Here is a 25581-nt window from a genome sequence, read left to right on the forward strand (position 1 = left end):
GGACTGATTACAAGGTTGAACTTAGGGTCCCAGAAAAGGTGGACCTGGGAGACTCTCTCCGCAGGGCACAGATAATTCCTTTCTTACATGTGATCACTTGGTGCACTGGGGCTTCCCACATGCAATAGCCGTATTGTGTATTCCTGCTTCAGGCCATTGCCCAAGGGAAGTCTCACCCTTATTCTCTGGTTGCCCGTTGCGTGCTGTATTTTCTATGGAATAATAAATAAGATTTGCTTATCTATGTCCTTTGGTGAGTGCTTTTATATCAATATATACCAGCTTTCTTTATCTCCTAAACAACATATGTCGTAAGGGTAAGGAAGGCATTGACACCTGTGACCAGAAGGCCCATGCCGTACCTGTACACTATTATGTTCCTACAACGCTATGAAGTCAGCTTAGTAGCTGAGCTTGCTTCCTAGCAGTTGAGGACCTATTTTCGGCAGCCATGCCCTTACTGTTTAGGATAGGCTGCAGCAATTGTGCTGCAGCTGCCCATTATCAGGTGTTTAAAGGAATTGTCCAGCAAAAAAAAAAATAAATTAAATCAATCGGTGTCAGAAAGTTATATAGATTTGTAATTTAATTTTATTTAAAAACCTCAAGTCTTCCCATATAAGTTACTATATGTTCTGCAGGAAGTGTTTGATTTACATTCAGAAACAGTGCTCTCTGCTGACACCTCTGTCCAGAGCAGTAGCACATACCCATAGAAAACCTCTCCTGCTCAGGACACTTCCTGTTTCGACCAGAGATGTCAGCAGAGAGCACTGTGTCTGAATCTAAATAAAACAACACTTCCTGCATAATATAGTAGCTTATAAGTATGGAAAAACTTGAGATTTTTAAATAGAGGTATATTAAAAATCTATATAATTTTCTGAAACCAGTTGATTTGAAAGAAAAATGGCGGCTCCTGTCAGTAATTTCAATCAAATTTATTTGCAAAAAAAAAAAAGTTTTACTGTATAAAAATAGCAAAACATTAAAAAAGCAATAAAAACATGCATATTGTTGTGTTTGGACTGATGTATACAATTATGCATTCTGCAGACACAAGAACCTCCCAAAAGTTACACAATTGCAATTTCTTTTTATTTTTTTATTTTTTTTTTATTTAACCCCATAAATTATATTTTGGGGATTCTGTCATACATTTCACGGTCGATTAATAAATGCCATTACAAAGTACACTTGGCTGTTAGAAGGTGAGAAAAAAAAATTCAAAAATGAATATTTGCCTGGTCATTTGGGCCATTTTGGCCATGGTCATAAAGGGGTTAAAATATATGAACACAATTTTTTTTTACATTTTGAGCAAAATTTTCTTTATGTATTTGTCCCTTTAAATATGATTGGAACATAATTTAAGATAATTCAATAATCCAAGCAGACTAGGTCATGCCTGCAATCTGCAATCAGCCAATCGCATATTTTGATCATGATTTTGGTTAGAATAGGCTTTTTATAAAGTTTTGATTCCCTTTTAAATTCTTAGACCCTGACATTATCTGATCTACAAATTTTCTTAATGTTTATGGAATTCTGTATATTTTAGGCAAATCTCACCTAAATAGTAATATGTACATATCATTAGTATTTTTGCACAAGTCTCATTTTCACAGGTGGGCAGAGGGCGAGCCACGCAGTAGAACGTTATTAAGGCTTATAAGAGTTAATCTTTTCTCACTGAGATCCCTGACTGGGCAGCATGTTGTCAGAATAATGTTTAGCCAGGTGTTAATCCGTGTCTGGAGGGAAGTGCAGGAATTCATTATTCATATAACTGGAGGGAGGTCGTTCTCATGGGATGCTGCCAGGTCTGAAGCCAGCCTCCTCCTGGCTTACTGACATGTGCCATTTGTGATGAATGCTGGTGAAGTCCATTTGAGGAATTCTTCTGTCAGGCAGCCAAGCAGATACAGAAACACAGCACAGAGCATTCATACTGGATGGAGAGAGCGAGATCGCAGCAGGTCTAGAGGATTTGAAGGCAATATCCCATTCTTGCGTGTAGCTCTATCACAAACAAGGATAAAACCCATCTATTCATAAGCATTAACTATTCAGTCGATCACTATTCTGCAAACTTTTTGGGAACAATGATTAAGTCCAGCTGGTTTTATGTCAAGTTCAAGTATGCAGAGAAGGTAAGACATTACATTTTACCTGTTCTCATTGGTATTGACTATCTGTGGGTTTTGATTGGATAAGCATCATGTACTTCAGTAGGATACCAGGATATGGGCAAGTCATTAGAAATTCAATGCAGTTTATTTCATGCATTACGCTAATACCGTGATTTCTCTGTGGTTTTACACATGACATTTTTATAATATTTGTCACCTCTAAGTAGAAACCAATAATGCAGACCATAAGAAATATTAACTCTCCTAGATCTGTGTATAAAGTGACAATCCAGTGTATGCATTTATAGATATTGATCACTTTTGCGATGTATATAGATCCTATTGGCATATACCAATAGGTCAGTGGTTTCTACAGAAATGATAAAATAGATTGTTAAGATTGTGTCAACAATCACCTTCAGGATTACTGCAGAGGTCATTTTATTCCTCCAAATTATTTTTTTACCCACCTAAGAGAGTACATGAGAAACATATCTATAATGTAAATCTTACATTATTATATGAGTTGCTGTTACCACTAGCTAACAATTACGTTTTATTAGCTGAAGTTGTAGAATTTTCACCTTTTCTGGAACCTATAAAAGCTATGTTTGCACTAGGAACCTGTTATTTGAATATGCTATTTTTATTTGCTACTATACTGTTTTTTTTTATGGTTTGGTCAGTAACAATAATATATACTTAGATTTGGTCTTAAAACCTTGACCCTGGTGACAGTATTCTATAAGCCTGGGTACATCTGAGATTTGTGTACATACATATCCCATACGTCTAGGAAAGCACACCTGCTAGAGCTAATTCCAAAAGCAGGTGTCTCCTTATGGATGTTCTATATCAAGAAAAACATCACCACTCACCTTTATAGATATCAGAACTTAAAGAGTCGCTGTTATTATCAATAACTTTTCACATGTCATTGGGAATGTCAAATGTTATTTATAGCAGCGGGTCTCACTGCTGAGACCTGCTGCAATCCAAAGATACAGCAGAGGAGAGAACGCGGAGGCAGTGTTATCCAATCCCCGGCCACTTGCTAGTTCCGACTAGTGATGAGTAGAGATGAGTGAGCATGCTCGTCTAAGCCTGGTACTCGTTCGGGTATTAGGGTACTTGATGGTGCTTATTACTCGGATCAACATCTTGCGATACTTGAGAAAATGACATCTTCCTCTTCCTGCATGTTTGGCGGCTTTTTTCAGCCAATTATCATGCAGGAGAGGCTTTGGGACCTCGTAGCATCACGTGGGAATGCTACATGAAGATAGCAGCGATTGGCTGGCCAGATCAGATGATCTAGGCATATAAGAATCAGACACAGGCTGGATGAGCATAGGGAGAGAGCTGCTTTCTGTCAGGGAGAGTGTTAGGCAGGGAATTAGTGTGTTGTTAGGCAGGAATATGACACAAAGAACACAACAGTTCTTCCAAGGGCTCAAAATTTTTAAATTATATATATTTATTACTACTCTTGGCTGCTGGCTTGGACTTATAGTTGCTGACATTACCTTGACTGGCTGGGATCTGTAGTTCTGCTATACATATTCTCACTGTGCAGTGTCCTGTACAATGGGTGCCTTAAAAAAAAAAAAAAAAACAGCACCAGTTACACACATACTCTTGCTCATTTTGGTCTGGGTCAGCAAAATTGTATTGAGGGCCACCACGCGGCTGTTGCCCATAATTTGGGGTAATGTTGAAATAGGCAGCCCCAGAGGCATCCATGCATGCTGCCCCTGCTATTTCGTGTCCATTTCCGTGTTGTTTCCATTCGTTTCTGAGGTTTCCCGGTTTTTACACAACCTTCCCTGTGCAGAGCTTTGGTCCCCTGCAAAAATGCTCGAGTTTCCCATTGACTAGAAAAGAGCACCCGAGCCATCGGGAAATATTTGTCTCGAGTATCGAGCACCCAAGCATTTTAGTACTCGTTCAGCTCTAGTGATGAGCAAACATGTTTGTAAATGTTCAGATGAACATGATGCTAATGGTTTGTGTTTGCAGATCACAAACACAATCAATGATCGTAATGGTCATTTTCGAACATATTGCAAATGTAGGCAACTGCGTAATTTTCACTTTACATCTGATAATCTGTACACATGTATTTAACTCTAGAACAAAACGTATGCAATCTGTATGCAACAGCATACACAAATGCGTACACAAGCGTAATTTACTCTTTGCACCTTATCTGGATTCACACTATGTATATTTCAGTCAGTATTATGGTCCTCATATTGCAACCAAATCCAGGAGTGGATTAAAAACACAGAAAGGATCTGTTCACACAATGATGAAATTGAGTGGATGGCCGCCATATAACAGTAAATAACCGCCATTATTTCAATACAACAGCCGTTGTTTTAAAATAACAGCAAATATTTGCCATTAAATGGCGGCCATCCACTCAATTTTGACATTGTGTGAACAGAGCCTTTCTGTGTTTTTAATCCACTCCTGGTTTTGGTTGCAATATGAGGACCACAATACTGACTGAAATATACATAGTGTGAATCCAGCTATAGTATATGCGTAGACCAAAACATACACTTCTACTGTACGTTCGTTAGTTTGTGAGTGTTCGGCAAACACAAACCGATCGCGATCATTTTTTAATGTTGGTGTTTGGGATTCGAACCGATCATTACTGATCTGATCATTACGAGCTGATCATTACTTCCGACACTTTAGCCCCATTGTAATCTAAAAGGGGAAAAGTGTTGGAATTAGTGAGCTCTGGAACATATTCTATATAAATTCATGAGAAAAAAAGATTAAAAAATACCCTGTCTTCTTTGGAGATGATCAAACCAATGGAATCTGGGATGGGTCCGACCTTTGCTAAAAGTTTGCTTTGGCACAAACATGAACCTTGGTGGTTTAGTTCAGTTGGACTTGGATGGCCCATAATGCTTTGCAAACAATTCTTCCAGTGAACTAGGAGACAGTATAGGGGTGATGTCAATGCCACTTTTAAAGCCTATGCTTTAGCAGCCGTTTTAGAGATAACATGTGTTAGAGGAGTGATAGTAATCAGTGAACAACACAGATTAAACCACTTAAAATGTATATTTATATTTAAAACTGTGCTGTAGAGGATGTTCTGCATCTGTTCTGTCTCATTGCAAGTTAAGTGTGTCACTTAAAGGGGTAGTTCACAAAAAAATCTTTCAAATAAAATGATGCTAAAAAAATAATAGAGATTTGTAATTTACTTCTATTAAAAATTCCTTAGTCTTCCAGTACTTATCAGCTGCTGTATGTCCGGCAGGAAATGATGTATTCTCTCCATTCTGACACAGTCAACTCTGTCCATATCAGAAACTGTCCAGAGCTGTAGAAAATCTTCATAGAAAACCTCTCCTGATCTCAAGACTGGAAAGAATACACCATTTCCTGCAGGACATACAGTAGCTGATAAGTACTGGAAGACCAGATTTTTTTTTTTATAGAAATAAATTACAAATCTCTGGCATTTTCTGGCACTAGTTGATTTGAAGGATTTTTGTTTTGTGAAGGTTGGTGGTTAGTGGGAGGCTCACCTTGTTGCTCCTTGGGCTTAATGCGTATCACCCCTGAAATGGGGTACCAATCTAGAGACCGAATGGTCCTGGTGCCACAGACTGCAAGCTAGTATGGAGTGGCACACGGGGATGCTCCCTGAGTGGGGGCCCGTCTAAAATTGCAGAAGAGGAAAAAAGAAAAAGTTGCCAAACTCCTTGGAAACATATTTGTGCTATCCTAAATACTTTTTATTTCTTTCACCTTAAAACTTTGGTCCCATGTCTTTGTGAAGACAGCGCTGGTGTATCCAAGGAGTTTGACAACTTTAAATTTTTTCCTTTAGAGCACTATGCGTGATAGGGCATGCTCACTCAACATGATTCTCTTTCACTTACTCTGTTTAACCCCTTCATGACCAGACATTTTGGCCTTCAGGACCAGAGCCCATTTTTCAAATCTAACCTCTCACTTTATGTGGTTGTAGCTATGTGATGCTATAAGTTTTCTTTCTGATTCTGAGATGTTTTTTGTGACATATTTTACTTTAGGTTAGTGGTAAATTTTGTACGATATGCAAAAAAATTTTTGTGCAAAAATGCATTTTTTCCCCATGAAAAAAATTTCAAAATTTGCATTTTTCTCATTTTAAAATTTCTGTGTTCACTGCGCAGGTTTAGTCATGTAATAATTTTATTGCCAGCATAATTACGAACGCAGCAAAGATGTGTACTTTTTTATTCTTATTCCAACATTTATTATTGTATTGGGGGCTATGGGGATTATATGTGAATTTTACTTTATTATTATTATTTTTGTATGTGTGTGTTTTTTTTTTTTTTTTTACACTTTAATATATTGTCCCACCATGGGGACTTTCAATTAGCTGATTACAGGGATATTGCATTGCAGTGCTGATCTGCAGTGCAATGCAATGCAATGTGCCTGTAATAGGCAAAGTTGATAAGACTCAGCCTTAGGCCGAGCCTGATCAGCCACCATAGCTGAGACACAGGAGGCTTCGGGGAAGCCTCATGACATCACAGCAACCATCGGGAATGAAGGGAGAATTCTCCCTTCTTGTAGCACAATAGGTGCTGCAATCGCACTAATCGCAGCACCTATAGGGTTAACTGCCGAGATCTCAGCACCTGCAGTGGGTGCCTGGCTATTACTGATAGCCTCCCCCCCTCCCCTCACGCGATGACACAGGTGCAGCTCCTGCGCCTGTGTCATCCATGTCACGTATCAGCACATCAATAATAATTTTTAGACTACTTTAAAAAATCTTCTTCCGACACCATAGTGTGCACATAAACATTGGCAGGTATCTGCCACCAAAAATGGATAATTGAGGGTCTTCTTTTTAAAAAATAAAAATGAAAAATCTAGTGTGGTGTGTTTTTAAATTAGGTATCTTCCGTTTACACATAGACATACATGTTGCTGCAACATCAAGGTCCTATAGCATACTGCAACACCTCATAAGTACTGTACTTAGATACAATTCCAGGTGACCTAACAGTAATATACAGGGCTTTTAGGGCCCTTAGACAGCTATACACAAGTGTTTGGGCTATTGGTGAAGTTTGGATCGAATAAAAATAATTGCATGCACACTACTGTTGGTAGGCAAATTTTAGTTTGTACTAATACTAAATACTATGGAACAGAGGAAACAAAAGCACAAAAGATATTATTAGGAAGGAAAAAAGTGCAAAAGCTGAGATAAATTACATCCATTGTGTCATGAAAGAGTTTAAAAGGAACAGAGAAAACTGTACTTTGTTCAGTAGTGCTAAAGATGATCTCATCTCACTGCTTATCATCACTATGCAAACAGTATTGGCTATGAATTTGCCAGTATGACCTACCACTCAAACCCGTTTCAATATGCAATATGACATATCATTTGTGCATCTAGAAATATGCCATGAATGATGTGTCATGAGCATATATGGCCCTGGAGATACCAGGTATTTCTCTAAAAAGAATAAGGCTAGGTTACATAGTTACATAGTTACATAGTTACATAGTTAATACGGTTGAAAAAAGACACATGTCCATCAAGTTCAACCAAGGAGGGGATGGATACAGGGAAGGGGGATATACCAGGAGGGGATGGATACAGGGAAGGGGGAGGGGTGATAGGTTCTATACATATGTATTTATATTATTTTGGTCTAAGAACTTGTCTAGCCCTGTTTTGAAGCCCTCTACTGTTTTTGCTGTGACCAGATCCTGGGGTAGACTGTTTCACAGATTCACAGTTCTCATTGTAAAGAAGGCTTGTCGCCTCCGGAGATTGAACCTTTTTTTCTCCAGGCGGAGGCAGTGCCCTCTTGTTCTTTTGAGGGGGTTTTACCTGAAACATATTTTCCCCATATCTCTTGTAGGGGCCATTTATATATTTAAATAAGTTAATCATATCTCCCCTTAAACGTCTCTTCTCCAGACTAAACAAATTTAATTCTTTTAATCTCTCCTCATAACTAAGATGCTCCATTCCCCTTATTAGTTTAGTTGCCCGTCTTTGTACCCTCTCCAGCTCTAGAACATCCTTTTTATGAATCGGGTTCCAAAACTGGACGGCATACTCCAGATGAGGCCGCACCAAAGCCCTATAAAGCGGTAATATTATATCCCTGTCCCGTGAGTCCATGCCTGTTTTAATGCATGACAATATCCTGCTGGCCTTAGAAGCAGCTGACTGACATTGTGTGCTATTCTGTAGTCTATTATCTACAAGTACACCCAGATCCTTCTCTATCAGTGACTCTCCCAGAGTAACTCCCCCCAGGACATATGATGCATGTGGGTTATTAGTACCCAGGTGCATAACTTTACATTTATCCATATTGAACCTCATTTGCCAAGTGGACACCCAAACACTCAGTGTGTCTAAGTCATCCTGTAACATCTGCACATCCTCCATAGACTGTACTGTACTACAAAGCTTGGTGTCATCTGCAAAGATAAAAACATTGCTGTTAATTCCATTCTCAATATCATTAATAAACAAGTTAAACAGAAGAGGGCCCAGTACTGACCCTTGGGGTACACCACTTATTACCGGGGACCATTCGGAGTAGGAATCATTGACCACCACTCTCTGGGTACGATTATTAAGCCAGTTTTCAATCCAGTTACACATTACATTTTCCAAACCGATAGACTTTAACTTACCCATCAGACGTCCATGAGGAACTGTGTCAAACGCTTTTGCAAAATCCAGGTACACGATATCCACAGCCACGCCGCCATCCAGGCTTCTACTTACCTCTTCATAGAAACATATTAGGTTGGTTTGACAGCTTCTGTCCTTAGTAAAACCATGCTGGATATCACTTATAATACTATTAGCCACTACATATTCCTGGATGTAGTCCCTTATAAGCCCCTCAAATAGTTTCCCCACAATGGACGTTAAGCTTACGGGTCTATAGTTACCTGGGGAAGTTCGAGAGCCCTTTTTGAAGATCGGCACTACATTTGCCTTACGCCAGTCCCTCGGCACAATACCAGTAAGCAAAGAATCACGGAATATTTCATACAAGGGTAGAGAAATTACAGAACTGAGTTCCCTAAGAACTCTGGGGTGCAATCCATCAGGCCCTGGAGCTTTGGTTATATTGAGTTTGTTTAATTTATCTTGGACCATATCTATAGTAAACCAGTTCAGTACATTACATGTGTTAGCAGCACTGGCCCCACCCACCTCAGTACTGGCCCCACCCACCACAGCTCCATCCTTTTTTGTATATACAGAACTGAAGAACCTATTAAGTAACTCAGCTTTCTCCTGATCCCCAGTTATTAATTCCCCTTCACCATTATTTAGGGGTCCTACATGCTCTGACCTTGTTTTTTTTGCATTAATATATTTGAAGAATTTTTGGGGGTTTCTTTTGCTATCTATAGCTAACTGCCTTTCATTGTGAATTTTTGCTGCTTTTATTACATTTTTACAGGTTTTGTTGACTTCTTTGTAATATTTAAATGCTACAGCTGACCCCTCTGATTTATATTTTTTGAATGCCCCTTTTTTCTCATTTATAGCCCTTCTAACCTCGGTTGTAAGCCATGTGGGATTGGATTTTAACCGTTTATATTTGTTACCCATAGGAATATATTTGGCAGTACAGTTATTTAATGTGGATTTGAAGATTTCCCATTTATTAGCGGTATCAGTATGTGACAGCATCAAAGAAGATGTAGGAGACTGCACTTCCAAAAAGAATATCCACTTTATTCACACCAATGCAACGTTTCGGCTCTATGTGTGTAGCCTTTCTCAAGCAGTGAGAAAGCACTGCTTGAGAAAGGCTACACACATAGAGCCGAAACGTTGCATTGGTGTGAATAAAAAGGATATTCTTTTTGGAAGTGCAGTCTCCTACATCTTCTTGGATATTATATACGAACCTGTGTCCGGTTTGGTGACACTTGCACCCTCATTCTTTTTTTCTTGTGCTGCTGAAACTTTGTTTTTTGCATTTAGTATGTGACAGCAGCCGCTCCCAGTCTATGCCCTGAAGTTCTGCCCTTAACCCAGGAAAATTGGCCCTTTTAAAATTAAGAGTTTTTGCCCTCCCAACATGTTTTTCTTTTCTACACTTTAAGCTAAAAGTCACTATATTGTGGTCACTATTACCCAGGTGTTCATGGACAGTGACATCCCCAACCAGCTCAGAGTTGTTAGAATTAACCAGATCCAACAAGGCATCACTTCTAGTTGGCTCCTCCACAAACTGGCCCAGAAAATTATCCTGCAGGAGGTTAAGAAATTCCCTCCCCTTTGTGGTTTTAGCTAACCCGTGACCCCAATCTATATCTGGGTAGTTGAGGTCCCCCATTACCACTACTGTTCCCTCCCGGGCAGCCCGCTCTATTTGTCTATTCAACTGACCATCTACCTCCTCAGTAATGTTGGGGGGTCTATAGATTACACCAAGAATAATTTTTTCACTCTTTACCTCCTTCTGTAGTTCTACCCATAATGCTTCCACATCATCACAGTCATCGCCCACTATTGCATCTTTTACACTCACTTTAATATCATTTCTGACATACAGACATACTCCTCCTCCCCTTCTGCCCACCCGGTCCCTTCTGAACAACGCAAATCCCTGAATATTGACAGCCCAGTCATGTGAGGAGTCCAGCCATGCCTCAGTCACACCAACCACATCAATGGACTCTTCCAGAACCAAGGCCTCTAGCTCCCCCATCTTGCTGGCTAGACTTCTGGCATTAGTAACCATACACTTCATATTACCATCGAGTTTAACCGCTTCAGTATAAGAAATGTGATTTATTATTGTGCTGTGGCTACAATCGTCCCCACTGCTCATCCGCAACATATGGATCTCCCTATCCACTGTACTTATCCTCCCCCCACAGGACCCTTCTCCTCCCTCCTCATTGTTCTGTCCCCTCTCTAACCTATCTGCCACTACATTACATACTACATTGTCCTCCCTCCGCATCCCTAGTTTAAAAACCTCTCCACCCCTTCTAGGATTCTCTCCCCCAGCACAGCGGACCCCCTTCCATTAAGGTGCAAATTATCTGCGGAAAACAGTTTGTACCCCAATGAAAATTCAGCCCAGTGCTCTAAAAACCCAAACCCTTCTTCTCTACACCACGACTTGAGCCATGCATTTAACTCCCTAAGCTCCCGCTGTCTTTCCTGCGATGCGCATGGCACAGGCAGTATTCCAGAGAATACCACCTTGGAGGTCCTTCCCTTCAACTTAGCACCTAGTTCTCTGAAATTATTTTTAATAGACCTCCACCTACCTTGTATCCTTTCATTGGTTCCCATATGGACCGCGACAGCTGTGTCATCCCCAGCCCCCCCAAGTAATTTATCCACCCTTTCCACCACATGCCGAACCCTGGCACCAGGGAGACAGCAAACCATTCGGTTGAGGCGGTCTTGGCGACAAATTATTCTATCCGTCTTCCTGATTATAGAATCCCCTACAACCACTAACTGTCTAGGCCTACCTACAATACCATCCCGCCCACTACTAGTTGTACTGTTCCCCCGGCTGTTAGGGAGAACAGGTTCCACTAGAGCTGCCATTTCTGACACGGATGCCCTTGCATCATCACCTAACTTGGCAATTTTGCTTGGCCATACAGTAGTAGAAGTGGCCTTCCTTTTCTTGGATCCCTTACTGGTCCCTCTAACTACATTAAACCAGCTACTTACTTGGGCCTCCTGATCTATATCACCACCCTCCATCTCTAACCCACTAACTTCCTGCTCAGTGAGCAGAAGTTCCCTCTCAAGGTGGCCAAGTTCCCTCAGTGTTGCAATATGCTTCTCCAGATCTCTAACTCGAGCTTCTAGATGGGCAACATGCTCACATCTGTCACAGCGGTACTCACCCTGGAACACCTGCTCCAGTTGTGCGTACATGCGGCAGACTGCGCACTGAATGAATCCTTCCATCTCACTAGCCATCATCCCCAGTGCAACAAAAACAGTGAAAAAGAAAGAGATTTGGCACTTACCAGAACTTGAAACTCCTTTTTTAAACTCCACTTATTTTGAACCACTTGTCAGCAAGCACCGTGAGCAAGCACACACAGTGAGTGCTGAGCCTTGATTTAAGCACCTGAGATCAATTAACCCCACCCCCAGGTGCAGAGCAGACCAGAGAAAAAAAAAACTGTTTGGACCTGTTTAACTAAGCAACTATGGCACTAGCTATCTATGCACTGCAGCAATGCACACCACACAGTTGCACAAAAACAACAATATATCAGTCACTCCAAACCCACAGAATCACCAACAACTCCTTTTTTAAACTCCACTTATTTTCAACCACTTGTCAGCAAGCACAGTGAGCAAGGTTCACACTGCGGTTTTGCAATCCGTTTTTTCTTTCATCCGTTTTTTGCAAAAACTTGCAAAGCTTTGATCAGTTTTTCCATTGACTACCAGTGTTAAAAAAAACGTATACAAAATGGATTAGTTTTTTTTTTCATGTACACAAAAATGTAGCTGATACTACTTTTGTGTCCGTTAAAAAAAACCGGATCCATTTTGATCCGTTTTTTTTTTACAATGGAAGTCAATGGAAAAACGGATCAAATTGGATGCACACAAATGCATCCGTTTTTTGCAAAAAAATAGATGAAAAAAAAAAACGGATTGCAAAAACGCAGTGTGAATGAACCTAGCCTTACATGGCATAGTGGAATCCCAAGCTTTATCGAATTACAGACATACCAAAGGGAGAAGAGAAAAAATAGGGGTATTATTCCATTTCCTCCTTGATGTCCAGCTTGTCCATAATGGACTTGTCTCTGAGAAGTTTCTGAACTGGTCAGAGTTGTAGGGATTAGAGATTATCGCACCTGGTTGGTATACTAGATCAGCCTCCACCAGAGAGACAGGAGAAAGAAGCAGGACATGGCTGGCCTCCAATGTTCTGTCAATGCTTTCAAACACAAAAGAGGCTTATAGTAGATGAGGATGTCCCACCCTTTTGGGCCACCTTGTAGACAAAGTCCATTATAGAGCACCCAGCAAAGTGAAATCTTGAAGTACAATATCTGCAATGGCCTGGTGAACAGATGGACAAAAAGAGGTCTGACTTGTTTCTTGTCCATAGACAGCTGTTTCAGGGTTCTTAACCTTATCAGCACATAGCAGGATACTGATTGCCTAGGGACATGTACTGTATGATTCTAATTAAAGACATCTAGTGCTGTAGAGACCTGTTTTTACATAATTCCCCATGGGAAAATATATGCAAATTAGCTCTGTCCATAAGGAAGAAAACTGGCTTATACTAGCCAAACCAGAGTCTCTTCTAATAGAAGGAGACATCCATCTGTAGACAATAGTTCAGTACAAATCAGGGCACTGGTTAGCTAGAGAGAATCAAGAGCCTGTATTAAAAAACAAAAACAAATCCTAATCACCAGCCTCAATCCCCATAGGTCCCAGTCTGATGCTCCCGATCCTCATTAGCCCCCACACTGCTTTGTGGTTCCTGTACTGCATTTACCCCACAGGAATTGCCCAGCTCATCAATCACTGGCTGCAGCAGTGACCCACCTCAGTAATTTGCTGAGCAGACAGTTCCTCTTGGGTTGATGCATTACAGATATCAGTAGCGATAAGCAAGGACTGGGAGCATCAGATCAGCAGCTCAGCTGAAGAGGATTGGGGCAGGTAAGTATGTTTTTCTTTAAAGAAAGCACTAGTGCTATGCAATCAACTGTGCTGCTGGAAAAAAAATCTGTATCCAACACATGCCTGCATTGGGAGCATAGTGGGAGCGCGGCAGGTTTTTTTGACAGTGTATCCTGCCGCCCTCTAAAGATTAGAGTTACCCTTTAAAAAAAAAAATGACTTCAACAGTAGGAAAAGATGTAGGATGTGAAATGTGTGTTGTATACACATGTAACGACACTTAAGGACCCAAGCATTTCTAAGGATTTAAGCATACAGTATGTAGGCCTTTTTAAAATTCTTGTTGAAAAAGTAAACCAGATGTTTGCTTCTGATGGAGACTTCAGAAACAAAGATCTCATAGAGAGGGCCAACGAGAGGGCCATGTTTTTCAGGCAATTCTCGGGCTGTTTCCACCTTCTCCAGACAAAGGGATTGAAATGCAGATCGTTCAGGTTCAAGCAAACCCAAACTTTCAGCAGGTTTGCTCACTTCCTCAAATTACCACAGCAAAGAAATAAAAAGTTAAAGTGACCCTTCACCCACAATCTACCCCCCCCCCCCCCAAACCACTTGTACCTTAAAATAGCTGGTTTTAATCCAAGATCTGTCCTGGGGTCAGGTTCGGCAGGTGATGCAGTAATTGTCCTATAAAACAACTTTTAAACCTGCAGCCCTGTGCCCTAACTTTGCACCACCCCTCCGTTCCTCCTCCCACCCTTTTTATCATTAGGAATGCCACTGAAACATTTACTCTTGTCTGAACATTGCACAGGTACATAACGATCCAGCCCATGTGCTAGGCTAACACAGCTGAGGAATAGGAGGCAATCTGCCTGGAGCATTCCTAATGATGAGGAGGGTGGGGAGGAGGGACAGAGAGGTTGTGCCAGCCTAATGCACACACAATCTAGACCACGCCCGTTGGGCACGGGGCTGCCAGTTGAAAAGTTTTTTTAGGATAATGAGTGCATCACCTGCTGAACGGAACGCAGGACAGATCTTGGATTAAAAGCAGCTATCCGAACAAGCTGTTTGGGGGGTCAGATAGTGGGTACAGAGTCACTTTAAATTAACTTATATCTGCATATTGAGAGGAGCCTAAACAGAGGTTTTTAGTTAGTAGTAAGCTAAAAGTCACATTTTTAATCAATCACAATTTTATTAACAGAAGTAAACTAATGGTCCTTTTACAAGGAGTGATTATTGTTCAAATTTTTATGATAACGATTGCATTTGAGCGATAATCGGCTTGTGCAAGCACAGCAAACGATCAAGCAATGATCTTGAGCTTTCAACATGTTCTCAAATCATCGTTGGTCGTTCTCTTAAAATTAGCAGATCACTTTGTGTAAACAGTCTTTCACATATTCATCCAATGTGTGAGATGGGCTAAAGTGATCTTAAAACAATCGCAATAACGATTTTTTTTAAACAATTTATCTTTCCATCTTAACGCTAATCGTTATAAAAATAAATCGTTGCCTCAAAATCATTAAGCGGTCGATTGGCTGAATTATCGCTCCGTGAATAAGAACCATTACAAACCAATGGCATACATTGTATTAAAACCCCATAAGTCCCATCTTTATTAATTTTCACTAATCTTTAAAACACATGTAAAGGAAAGGTCAAGGAATGAAGCGGGCAGTCCATCACTGTGACCTTATGTCTCTGCAAGTCAATAAGTGGATATTGCACAAGCATTTTACAATCAATAGTCAAGCCAAACTAATTTTCTTATAAAAAGCAATAAATATATAACAATATGACAGTAATATATTACAGCTTGAAACAAGTCATCATCCTTTGAGACAGAGAAGGTCATCCAAGACAAAAATGTGGTATCATTAAAGTACAGAATATCATAAAAGCCATAGGAGGGACTACCAGTAGATTTTTGTCAATACAGTATACATCATAAGCCTTCCATATACTGTAACATTTATTTACTTCTTAGCAGTAATCCTTAAACCTAAACAGCAATCCTAAATAGGAACATATGCAAACATATCAGACCCTTCCGTGACGTAAGCTCGCTGCTTAAAATGATTGCTAACTGGGTATGAGGTACAGTGTCATCCTACTGTATTATTCATAGAACATTATATTGGGTGGAAAAATCTGAAGCTAATTTTTATGGTCAATTAAATCTTTGAAGAATAAGTAAGCTTTGTTCACACATACAGTACTTATGTGCCATTTTATCTGTTAGGCTGACCATACGTGTTAGAGCAAAGTCAAAGTCAGAGCTAATGTGTTTGTCAGAGAGATGTCAGACATATTGGATTTCTATTCTAGCCTCCAAAGGAGATAAAAGTTGTGCCACAGTTATCTTAAAGTGTCAGTGTCGTTTATTTTATTTTATTTTTTTTGCAGAAATCGATAGTACAGGCCATTTTAAGAAACGTTGTAATTGGGTTTATTAGCTGAAAATTGCATTCTTATAATAAAAAAGCACTTTGAAGCTCTCCCCCTGTCTTCATGATTGTTTAGGGAGAGGGGAGGGGTGGAGGAAGATGAGGCACCAAAACAGGACAACAGAGTTAATTTACAGCTACATTAAAGGGCTATCTCCTCTGACCTCAGCACTGACAAGTCTTTTTGAATGCAGATAATGGCATATTTGCCTAATAAACCCAATTACAAAGTTTCTTAAAATTGCCTGGACTTTTGATTTCTGCAAAAAAAAAATTGTCAGATTGTCAGATGTAGTTTTTTATCACCATTGACCAACTTTAAAATGTTCAGCTTAGCTTAATGTCTGTCTATCTCTAGTATGCTAATCTTTCTGGTATTGCTATAGTTTGTTTCAAAAGGGGACTATCAGTAAGTTAGATGAATCGAACCTGCTGATAGCCCCCTATAGCGCCTGAGATGCTAAGGAGGAAGGTATGTGTGTTACCTTCCTCCTCGGTGCTGATCCTGCACAGTTAGTTGGGGTAAACTCCGCTCCGGAGCACTGCTGCGTCATCTGGCCTGCCCCCTCCATTGACTATCATTAGAAGGGGTGGGCTGAATGACGCAGCAGTGCTCCTAATGGTGCTCTGGAGCAGTGTTTACCCTGACTAACAGAGCGGGACCGTTGCTGGTGGTCAGTTGGAGGTCGGTACACAGGTTGCGGTGAAGTGGTAGAGACAAGCGTGGTCAGCCGGCAGACAGAGGTCCATACAAAGGTAGAAGCAATAGGGGAGATTTATCAAACATGTTGTCAGGTGTCTAGCAACCAATCAGATTCCACCTTTCATTCCTCACAGAATCTGATTGGTTGCTAGGGGCAACTGAGCCAGTTTTACTTTACACCATGTTTGATAAATCTCCCCCAATGTGTTTAGAGGTTTATGCATAAGCGTAGTCAGATACTTAGCCAGAGTTTAGTGCACAGAGAGCAGCAATATAGTTGAAGGATAAAGCAGAATTATAGTTAGTTAAATAGCCAGAGTTCGGTACACAGGTAAGTAGTAACAACAGTAGAGGAAGGAATAGCTTGATTAAGGGCAAAAGCACAATAATCTCACAAGGAGGAAGTGGAAAGGCTGGGCTTATATAGGAAGTTCAGGGGTGGAGCCAATTAAGGATTAACCTGTCCAGCAAGGTTAAGTGGCTCAGTGAGTAGAGCTGTAGCCTGGAGTGCAGGAGTTACTAGGTTTAAATCCTGACACACAATGTGTTGCTCATATGTACAATACTGATGCATTTGCCAAAGAAACTCCGGTATTGTCCAACTTTTTTTTTTTCTTCCCGAAAACCATACTTCTTACCTTTTTAGGCTATGTTCACACAACGGGGAGGCCAACAACAAGACTGGTCTTTTAATAAATCTTCATAAACTACAAATTATAATATTATTATTTGCATCCATTATTATTGAATAACGGCCAGTTTTTTTTTTTCTTTTTTTAAATGTCCGTTATTATGCCTAAAAATACATTGTGGTAACTTACCTTTTTAAAAAAAAAGAAATTATTTAAACCTGTAAATAAAATGGGGCTCCATTTTGTAGCTAAGTACATTAACCCTATTCTCCATTTATTCTGTCTGTGTCAGAGTTCAGTCCAAAATCTAGCGCACAAGATCCCGATTAAGCACAGTTGCGTGAAATGCGTTGGTCAGCCTATATGCATTGTCAGCACTTAATAAAAGTTATGTTTTAATTATCAAGTCCGGAGTGCCGGAGTCCACACCTACAATTGCTATTGAACTCTATGACATGTATAGTCAGTCCACTGATATCCATCTTATATGCACTATTGATACATCTAATGATGCAATTATTACATTATGCCATACAGTCCATTGTGTACTTGCAATTTACAAGCATAAGTAGAAATATTAAAATATTGTAAAGACTAAGAAGCGATGTAATGATTTTTTCAATGCAGACATCTTTGCAGATTAGCATGTAGAAAAGGCTTGCATCTTTCTCCATCCAGCTTTTTCCCAATGAGGCTGCCAAGAGTGAACTGAATGATGCTGCTGTAAATGCAGGCAGACTGCCACTTACATGTCCTTGAGCAATGAACTGTGATGACACTTTCCTGAGCCTTGAAGGAATTTGTTGTGTATGAGAGGGCAAGAGATGCTTGAAGCAGATTTATGTGTGGCTATCTCTTTCCTCTCAAGTGCACACTCTAAACGCAATGAGGATATTGGGTTCATGCCACAAAAACGACTGGATACAATATAAAACATATTTCCTTTTTTCTTGATATCCGAGCAGCCAAACAGAAAATTATTGATTTACAATCTGAGCATGTGACAGACAAAATGCTACATTAATCTTTATGTTTTCATGTCTGTGTCCATTCTTGGCTTATTGTAGTGAAAGGGTCTAGAAACGTGTGTTAATAATTGAAGAAGTGGATTTGTTTACAGTTGGTTACAAAATCGGTAAAAGATTAATGAGCCAAGCTTTGTGGTTTACTTCCCTGGAAATGTGAGCAACAGGAACAGAAAATAACTAAAAATCTGACCCAGTCTTGCGTAGTTGAGGACCAATACCTGCTTAAATAATAATAATAATAATAATAATAATAATAATAATAACGACCAAATAAAGCATAACTAATGGTTCATATTGGCACTATAGATACTTGCATTTCAACAGTGTTTTTGGTTTCTGATAAATAACTCTAAACCAACCACTGAATAACAAAATGTTCTGCAGCCTACTAAATTACTTTTAGTTTCACTTCCTCACAGTTTTCAAGATCTCTACAATCACTAAATGCTGACATTCTTACAGCTCTTAGGAGTCTAATACTTCTCAAAACTGCGACCTAAAAAATTATTCATTCTGTGCAATTCTCTATGAGCACAACAGGCTGGGCTCCAGATTCATACATACTTGTAAACCATCAGAGTATGTAGTGATTTTAAGTTTTTTTCATGTGTTTAGCTCGAAGCAAATGTACCAATTTTTTGTTTTTTACATGAACATGAACTGGGATATCAGTGTCACAATCCTTTTTTTGCAATACCTTTTGGTTCCCATGGTCGGTGTCGGTCTATTACCGGGCACCGGTCAGCCATTAAGCACTGGAGATCGGCCCGCCACCCCCCAGTGTGATGATCTCCCCTCTGTGATGCGGCTCCATTGATTCTAATAGAGCCCACTTCACAGAGGGGAGGGGGTTTCATCACACTGGGGGCAGTGGGCCCGCTCCCAGTGCTTCATGCCCGGACTGTGCTAGATAATAGACCAGCATCATGTGTACAATGGTTCTAATAAGGACCGTGTGTGGCACCGGCATCCCCCTGTCGGAGCCGGTCTGTTCATGTAAAAAGCAAAAAAGCAATGTACCTAGTGGTAATTAAAATTATTAACTAGATTCGATACAGTTATAGCTAAATCAAAGCGGTAACAAGTACTCGGTAGAGATGGGTTTTTAACCTCTTAATGTGAAAAATCATTCACTGACAAGAAATCATATATAGTGGCTTGCTGAAACATCTATACAGAAGAAACACAAGATCGCTTCTTGGCCTTTTGGCTAAGATCAAGTTTAGTATCGGTTCTTATCAGTTTAATATCTGATACGTCCCTTATCTGGGGACCTTATAATACATGGATTTTTAGAATGGAGGATAGAAAAAGAGCTTGCTCGTCCTCTCCAGGCATTGACCCGCTTCAGTGCTTCCAGGTTCAGCGTAGAAAAAAAAAAAAAGGAAGCAAGAAAAGAAAGAAACTCAAGAAAGACATAACTTTTGTCAGGAATAAAAAAAACACTTAAATTAGTAAAGCACTGTGCCATAAATGCAGCTTTTGTGCAGTACATGGTCCTTTATGGAAGCCTTGACCTTGTTCTAGATAGGTAAATTAAAGGGGTTTTCAATATAAAAAGTACATAAAACTTACATAGCTATAGCTGCTCCAGTGGTCAGGAGTGAGCTTGCGCTGTTGGTGACATGATCATGCTATTCCATAACTTATTTTACTGTACTGTACATCAGTGGGACACTCCTCCTTCTTCATGCAGCCTGAAGCCCTTATTCTCTTCCAGTTAGCTCAATCCCAGCAAGGTGGGCAAGATGGGTTGGTCACATAATACTGGTGTATGTGAATCATTAGGGGCATGGTTTTCACTTTAACCCCTTAAGGACCGGGCCTATGAATATGACCTGTGTCACTTTATTCATTAACAAAAAGAAAGGATGCGCATGTAGATAAAATATACAATTTATTAGATATGCAGTAAAAGGTAAAATTTACAATAGGTAATTCTCCGATATCAAAAAAGCATGAGTATTGTGTCAGTACGTCTTGTCATGTCGTGTCCAGGAATCATCTATGTACTAGTCACAGATCTCGATTCCACCATTCAAAACACCTCCAAGGTACGCTGACTACTCAAAAAGAACCGTGACAATTCACGAAAACCAATAAAGAAGTTGCTCCTATTCAACCAAAACCATAATTCATCAGTAGAGGTCAGGAGGTTATTCGACCATCAAGTCCCTTTAAACCAATAATGCCCAACGCGTTTCAGTAACACAGTACGTTACGTCATCAGGGGCCGTAGGGTGCGGGTAGGTCAGTATAGGTCAGGGTACATAGGTTAAGTCACAAACGTCATATTCTATTTAGAGGCTATTTATGCCAAAAAGTGATGTGACCAGACAATGATGCGTTGCCACATACTGTACTCACTGTGTCCCCTTAGTGCGACCCTCAGGAGGATGTCCCACCTGTCAAGTTTGTACACGTGGACATGAATCCCCTGTTAGGGTCTATCATGGGGCAAGGCAGTATGTGCCGGCGTATGTGAGCGTGTTACAGTTTGTGTGCATTCCGGAGAAAAGTCCCTGACACTCTGCCAACGCAGATGTCAGGGACTTTTCTCCGGAATGCACACAAACTGTAACACGCTCACATACGCCGGCACATACTGCCTTGCCCCATGATAGACCCTAACAGGGGATTCATGTCCACGTGTACAAACTTGACAGGTGGGACATCCTCCTGAGGGTCGCACTAAGGGGACACAGTGAGTACAGTATGTGGCAACGCATCATTGTCTGGTCACATCACTTTTTGGCATAAATAGCCTCTAAATAGAATATGACGTTTGTGACTTAACCTATGTACCCTGACCTATACTGACCTACCCGCACCCTACGGCCCCTGATGACGTAACGTACTGTGTTACTGAAACGCGTTGGGCATTATTGGTTTAAAGGGACTTGATGGTCGAATAACCTCCTGACCTCTACTGATGAATTATGGTTTTGGTTGAATAGGAGCAACTTCTTTATTGGTTTTCGTGAATTGTCACGGTTCTTTTTGAGTAGTCAGCGTACCTTGGAGGTGTTTTGAATGGTGGAATCGAGATCTGTGACTAGTACATAGATGATTCCTGGACACGACATGACAAGACGTACTGACACAATACTCATGCTTTTTTGATATCGGAGAATTACCTATTGTAAATTTTACCTTTTACTGCATATCTAATAAATTGTATATTTTATCTACATGCGCATCTTTTCTTTTTGTTAGTTTATAGACGCAAGGATATTGTCAATTTTTTTTTGGCCTTTGTACCATTATTTACACTACTTGTGATATATCACTTTATTCATTAATAACTTGGGAATGCTTTTACCTATCCGGCTGATTCTGAGACTGTTTTCTCGTGACATATGGTACTTCACATTTCTAGTAAATTGGGGTCGATACTTATAATGAATCTTTATGAAAAAACCCAAAATAACATGAAAAATCGCATTTTTCCAACTTTAAAACTTTTCTGCTTATACAGAAAATGGTTATGCCACATAAATTTCAACTGTCTTGGCAACACAGGGGCCTTTTAAATGCAACAAGGCCCTTGAAATCCATTCCAGCCAAATCCAGCCTCCAAAAGCCAAATGGCGCTCCTTCCCTTTGGAGGCTTACCCTGCAACCGCCTGGTGCTTTATGTCCACATGTGGGGTATTTACGCCCGCAGTTGTTAAGGGGTTAAGGTGAGGGACTGGTGTTTGGAGCCACTGACCACCAAAGATTTTTGCCGCTGACACTATCACGTGACTTTGGTAGATGGGTTCTTGTTGTGCATATTTATTGTGTCATCAGTTTAACATATCACTGTGTTTATAAATTAATAGTCACAACATTGTGTCACAACAATTAATAAAATAATAAAAGTCTGAGATTAAGATTAAAAATGAGTCCCAGGCTATCATTTTTTATATTAAGAGTGAACATATTTCCCTTTCTATTTCTTTAATCTAACAAATGTACACTTTACTTTTCTCTTAGTTCTCAGTAAAGAGTGGGGATTGTGATGTATTAAATGCATTACTGATGATATGTACATTATGTGATAAGATAAACAGATGTCCTATATACACAGTCAGCACTTTGTATGGCAAGCAGTATTGTACTGGCTGGCTGAGTTAGCACATAACATAATTGACAGTGCACTTTCTATCCTAATGTGTGTAGGGGATGACCTTAAAACAGACGGACATGTTCTATAAGGCACTAATAATAAGTGTGACAGCTGGGAAAACTTTGGTAAAAATAAAGGATGCCTACTGGCAAAACTGCACAGCAGAAAAAATAAACTATCAATAAGCCGTTAACAAATTGTTGCAAACAGAAAATAATTCAGGTTTAGAAATAGTTTACAGTGAATCTATGGATTTTCTAGTGCTGTTTCTGTTAAGTGCAGTTTTTAATAGTTCACAGAACAGGATTAGATCACAATTGAACCAGAAGGAAATTAAAGTTAAACCTACTTGCCTGAAATAGATAAGTAACCCAAATCCATTTCATATGTACAACTTTAAACTATCCTCCAACACCAAACCACTTCTACCATGTTCACCACACTAGTCTGGATGGTATGTCTTTGCCTTCAATTCTTTTACCCATCTATCCACCCAGTGGACTACATCCACATCAGGTGTAGATTTGGATCATGATTGCGAGCAGGTGTAAATCTTCATAAGTGAGACACGGGATATACAAATCTACACCTGCTGGAAGTAGGTGTATATTTGGTACGCCAGGCACAGGTTCGGGCCCCCGGCAGGCTGGATTCACGAAGAGGCGTGTTCCTCTTAGTGAATTTGTCTGGGTGGAAGGGGCGGGCCCATTTTAAGACCAGCATACAAGTATGTCGGTCTTGATAAATCCCCCTACTTTGTGTTGGGTCCATTGTACAATAAATTGGATGTGAAGACTAAAGATAATCAAACATCGGAAAATCGTAGGTTCGATCGAACTCGAACATTCTCAAACCTGCTGCATTTGATTGCTGATGCCTTCCCAATTCGTGGGGAAGGAGAAGAGTGCCCGGGGACCACCTGGAATTCCGGGATTAAGCCTATTACCTAGGCTGAATCCTGGAATTCCAGGCAGTTTTCGGACATGTTCCTCCTTCCGCACGGACCGGGAAGGCATCAGCAATCAAATGCGGCAGGTTTGAGAATGTTCGAGTTCGATCGAACCTACGACTTTCAGATGTTCAATCATCTTTAGAAAAGATATGAAGCAAATTCCTGCTGCCATGCTTCCATGAACAAACACATGCTGTGCTTAGCTTTGACATATTGAATGAGATCTTGCACATTTAAGTGAAAACAAGGTAAATAAGATTTTTTTTCCTTGATAGCAAACGACTTCTAGCAAACATGATTTGTTTGCTGTGTGGATTATCCCCATAGTATTTGTGGATTCTAACCCACTGAATGCTAGAGCTAGTAATTTTGCTTCGATAATCTCTCTTATAGGAATTCCAAATATTGGTGTACCTAACATAAGCTGGCAAGATGTCAGGTCTGTGGGCGTCCTTCAGAGTCATTTAGCGACACATCACATGCTTTCCCTCTGGAGAGAAAACAAGTGCTTCTTGTTTAACATTTCCAACATTTGGCAAAACACTCCATGTGTAATTACACCCTGTTTTTCCCATTCTTTTCATTATAAAGGCATCCAACTCCAAAGCAAAAATAAATGTCAGGAATTAATAATAATAATTTCTTTCATTTACTCTGTAATTAAATATGTCTAATAAAGTCTAACTGCTCCTCTACCTTCTGACTATTAAACAGTTTGCTGGATTTTGTTGTGAAAATTGTTTGCACGGACAGTGCTGCTGAGAAGGGCTTGTACACGTGTCACACTTGCCTCTTTTATGAGGGCCTCGAGACTTTATAATCCCAATTATGACATGTTTACTAAACTGGAACATGTATTTTTTTTTATTTGAAAATAATTTGAATGTAAATATTTAGATGAAAAATCTACAAAAATATTTTGTTTTGGAATCTATTGATCGTCATTAGTATTTGTTGTTTCCCTTTATACATTACATTAGTTCTCTGGTATCTTTTTTATTTTTCTACTTTTTTAGATAATGTCTCAGATTTATCAATCTGTGTAAAACAATGGTATCATTTGCCCATAGCAACCAATCACAGTTCAGGTTTTATTTTACAAGAGCTCATTAAGATATGAAAATTGAGCTGTGATTGGTTGTTAAAGTGTACCTGTCATTATAAGTTTCAAAATCTTAATCAAAAGTAGATGTGATATAAAGCAAGTTTGCAATTAACATTCATTATTATTATTAATATATTTTCTTTATCATCGAAAACACTGCACTTCCTGTGCTCTGACTCTTTTTTTTTCTTCAAGAAGTCAGAAAACAGGAAGTCCAGTGTTTCCCAGGTAATCTAAGCGCTCACAGAGAAGGCTGTCATGTGACTGATGATCGCATTGAGCCGTGATACTCTGTACTGGCCGGAATTTCTGTGTTTAGTCTGTTATATTCAACCAACACAAATCTAAAAATCTGCCTTCAGGAGACTGGACCTGGATGTCTGATAAGTTCAGCTTTGTTTTACAGCATGATAACAACAAAAATAATGAATGTAAATTGCAAACTTGCTTTATTTCACATTTACTGTTTATTAGATTTTGAAAGTTATAACAACAGGTAGACTTTAAGGGCAAATTACTCTCATTTTTTTTTAAAACAGATTGATGAATCTGGGCCTCTGTATGTAAAGATAATACTGTTACGGCCGATAATCGTTTTGTGTAATAGAAGACAAAAATCAGCCGATCGTTGTCTTTCAACGATATGCTGCCGTCTCTCTATGCAATAGGACCACCGCTGTCTCCTTTGGGCTGCCTGAGCAATCACCGCCCCCCCGCAGCTCTCACAGCCCCCGGTTCTTACCTGCTCCTTCTCGCTTGCTGTTGGCACATGTAATAGCACT

The 25581-nt window shown here is 39.9% G+C and overlaps 1 protein-coding gene and 1 non-coding gene across 5 annotated transcripts in view; both read left to right on the forward strand.

The window, feature by feature from the left end:
• The window catches only part of AUTS2 (activator of transcription and developmental regulator AUTS2), a 1036368-nt gene that overhangs the window by 284847 nt on the left and 725940 nt on the right, over nt 1–25581 (forward strand). The window lies entirely within an intron of this gene.
• Nucleotides 19822–20007, forward strand: LOC138794280 (U2 spliceosomal RNA). The gene has a single exon (XR_011363433.1). It is a non-coding gene; the product is annotated as a U2 spliceosomal RNA (small nuclear RNA).

The sequence above is a fragment of the Dendropsophus ebraccatus genome, chromosome 5 (assembly GCF_027789765.1).
Source record: "Dendropsophus ebraccatus isolate aDenEbr1 chromosome 5, aDenEbr1.pat, whole genome shotgun sequence".
In the NCBI taxonomy this organism is placed as follows: domain Eukaryota; kingdom Metazoa; phylum Chordata; class Amphibia; order Anura; family Hylidae; genus Dendropsophus; species Dendropsophus ebraccatus.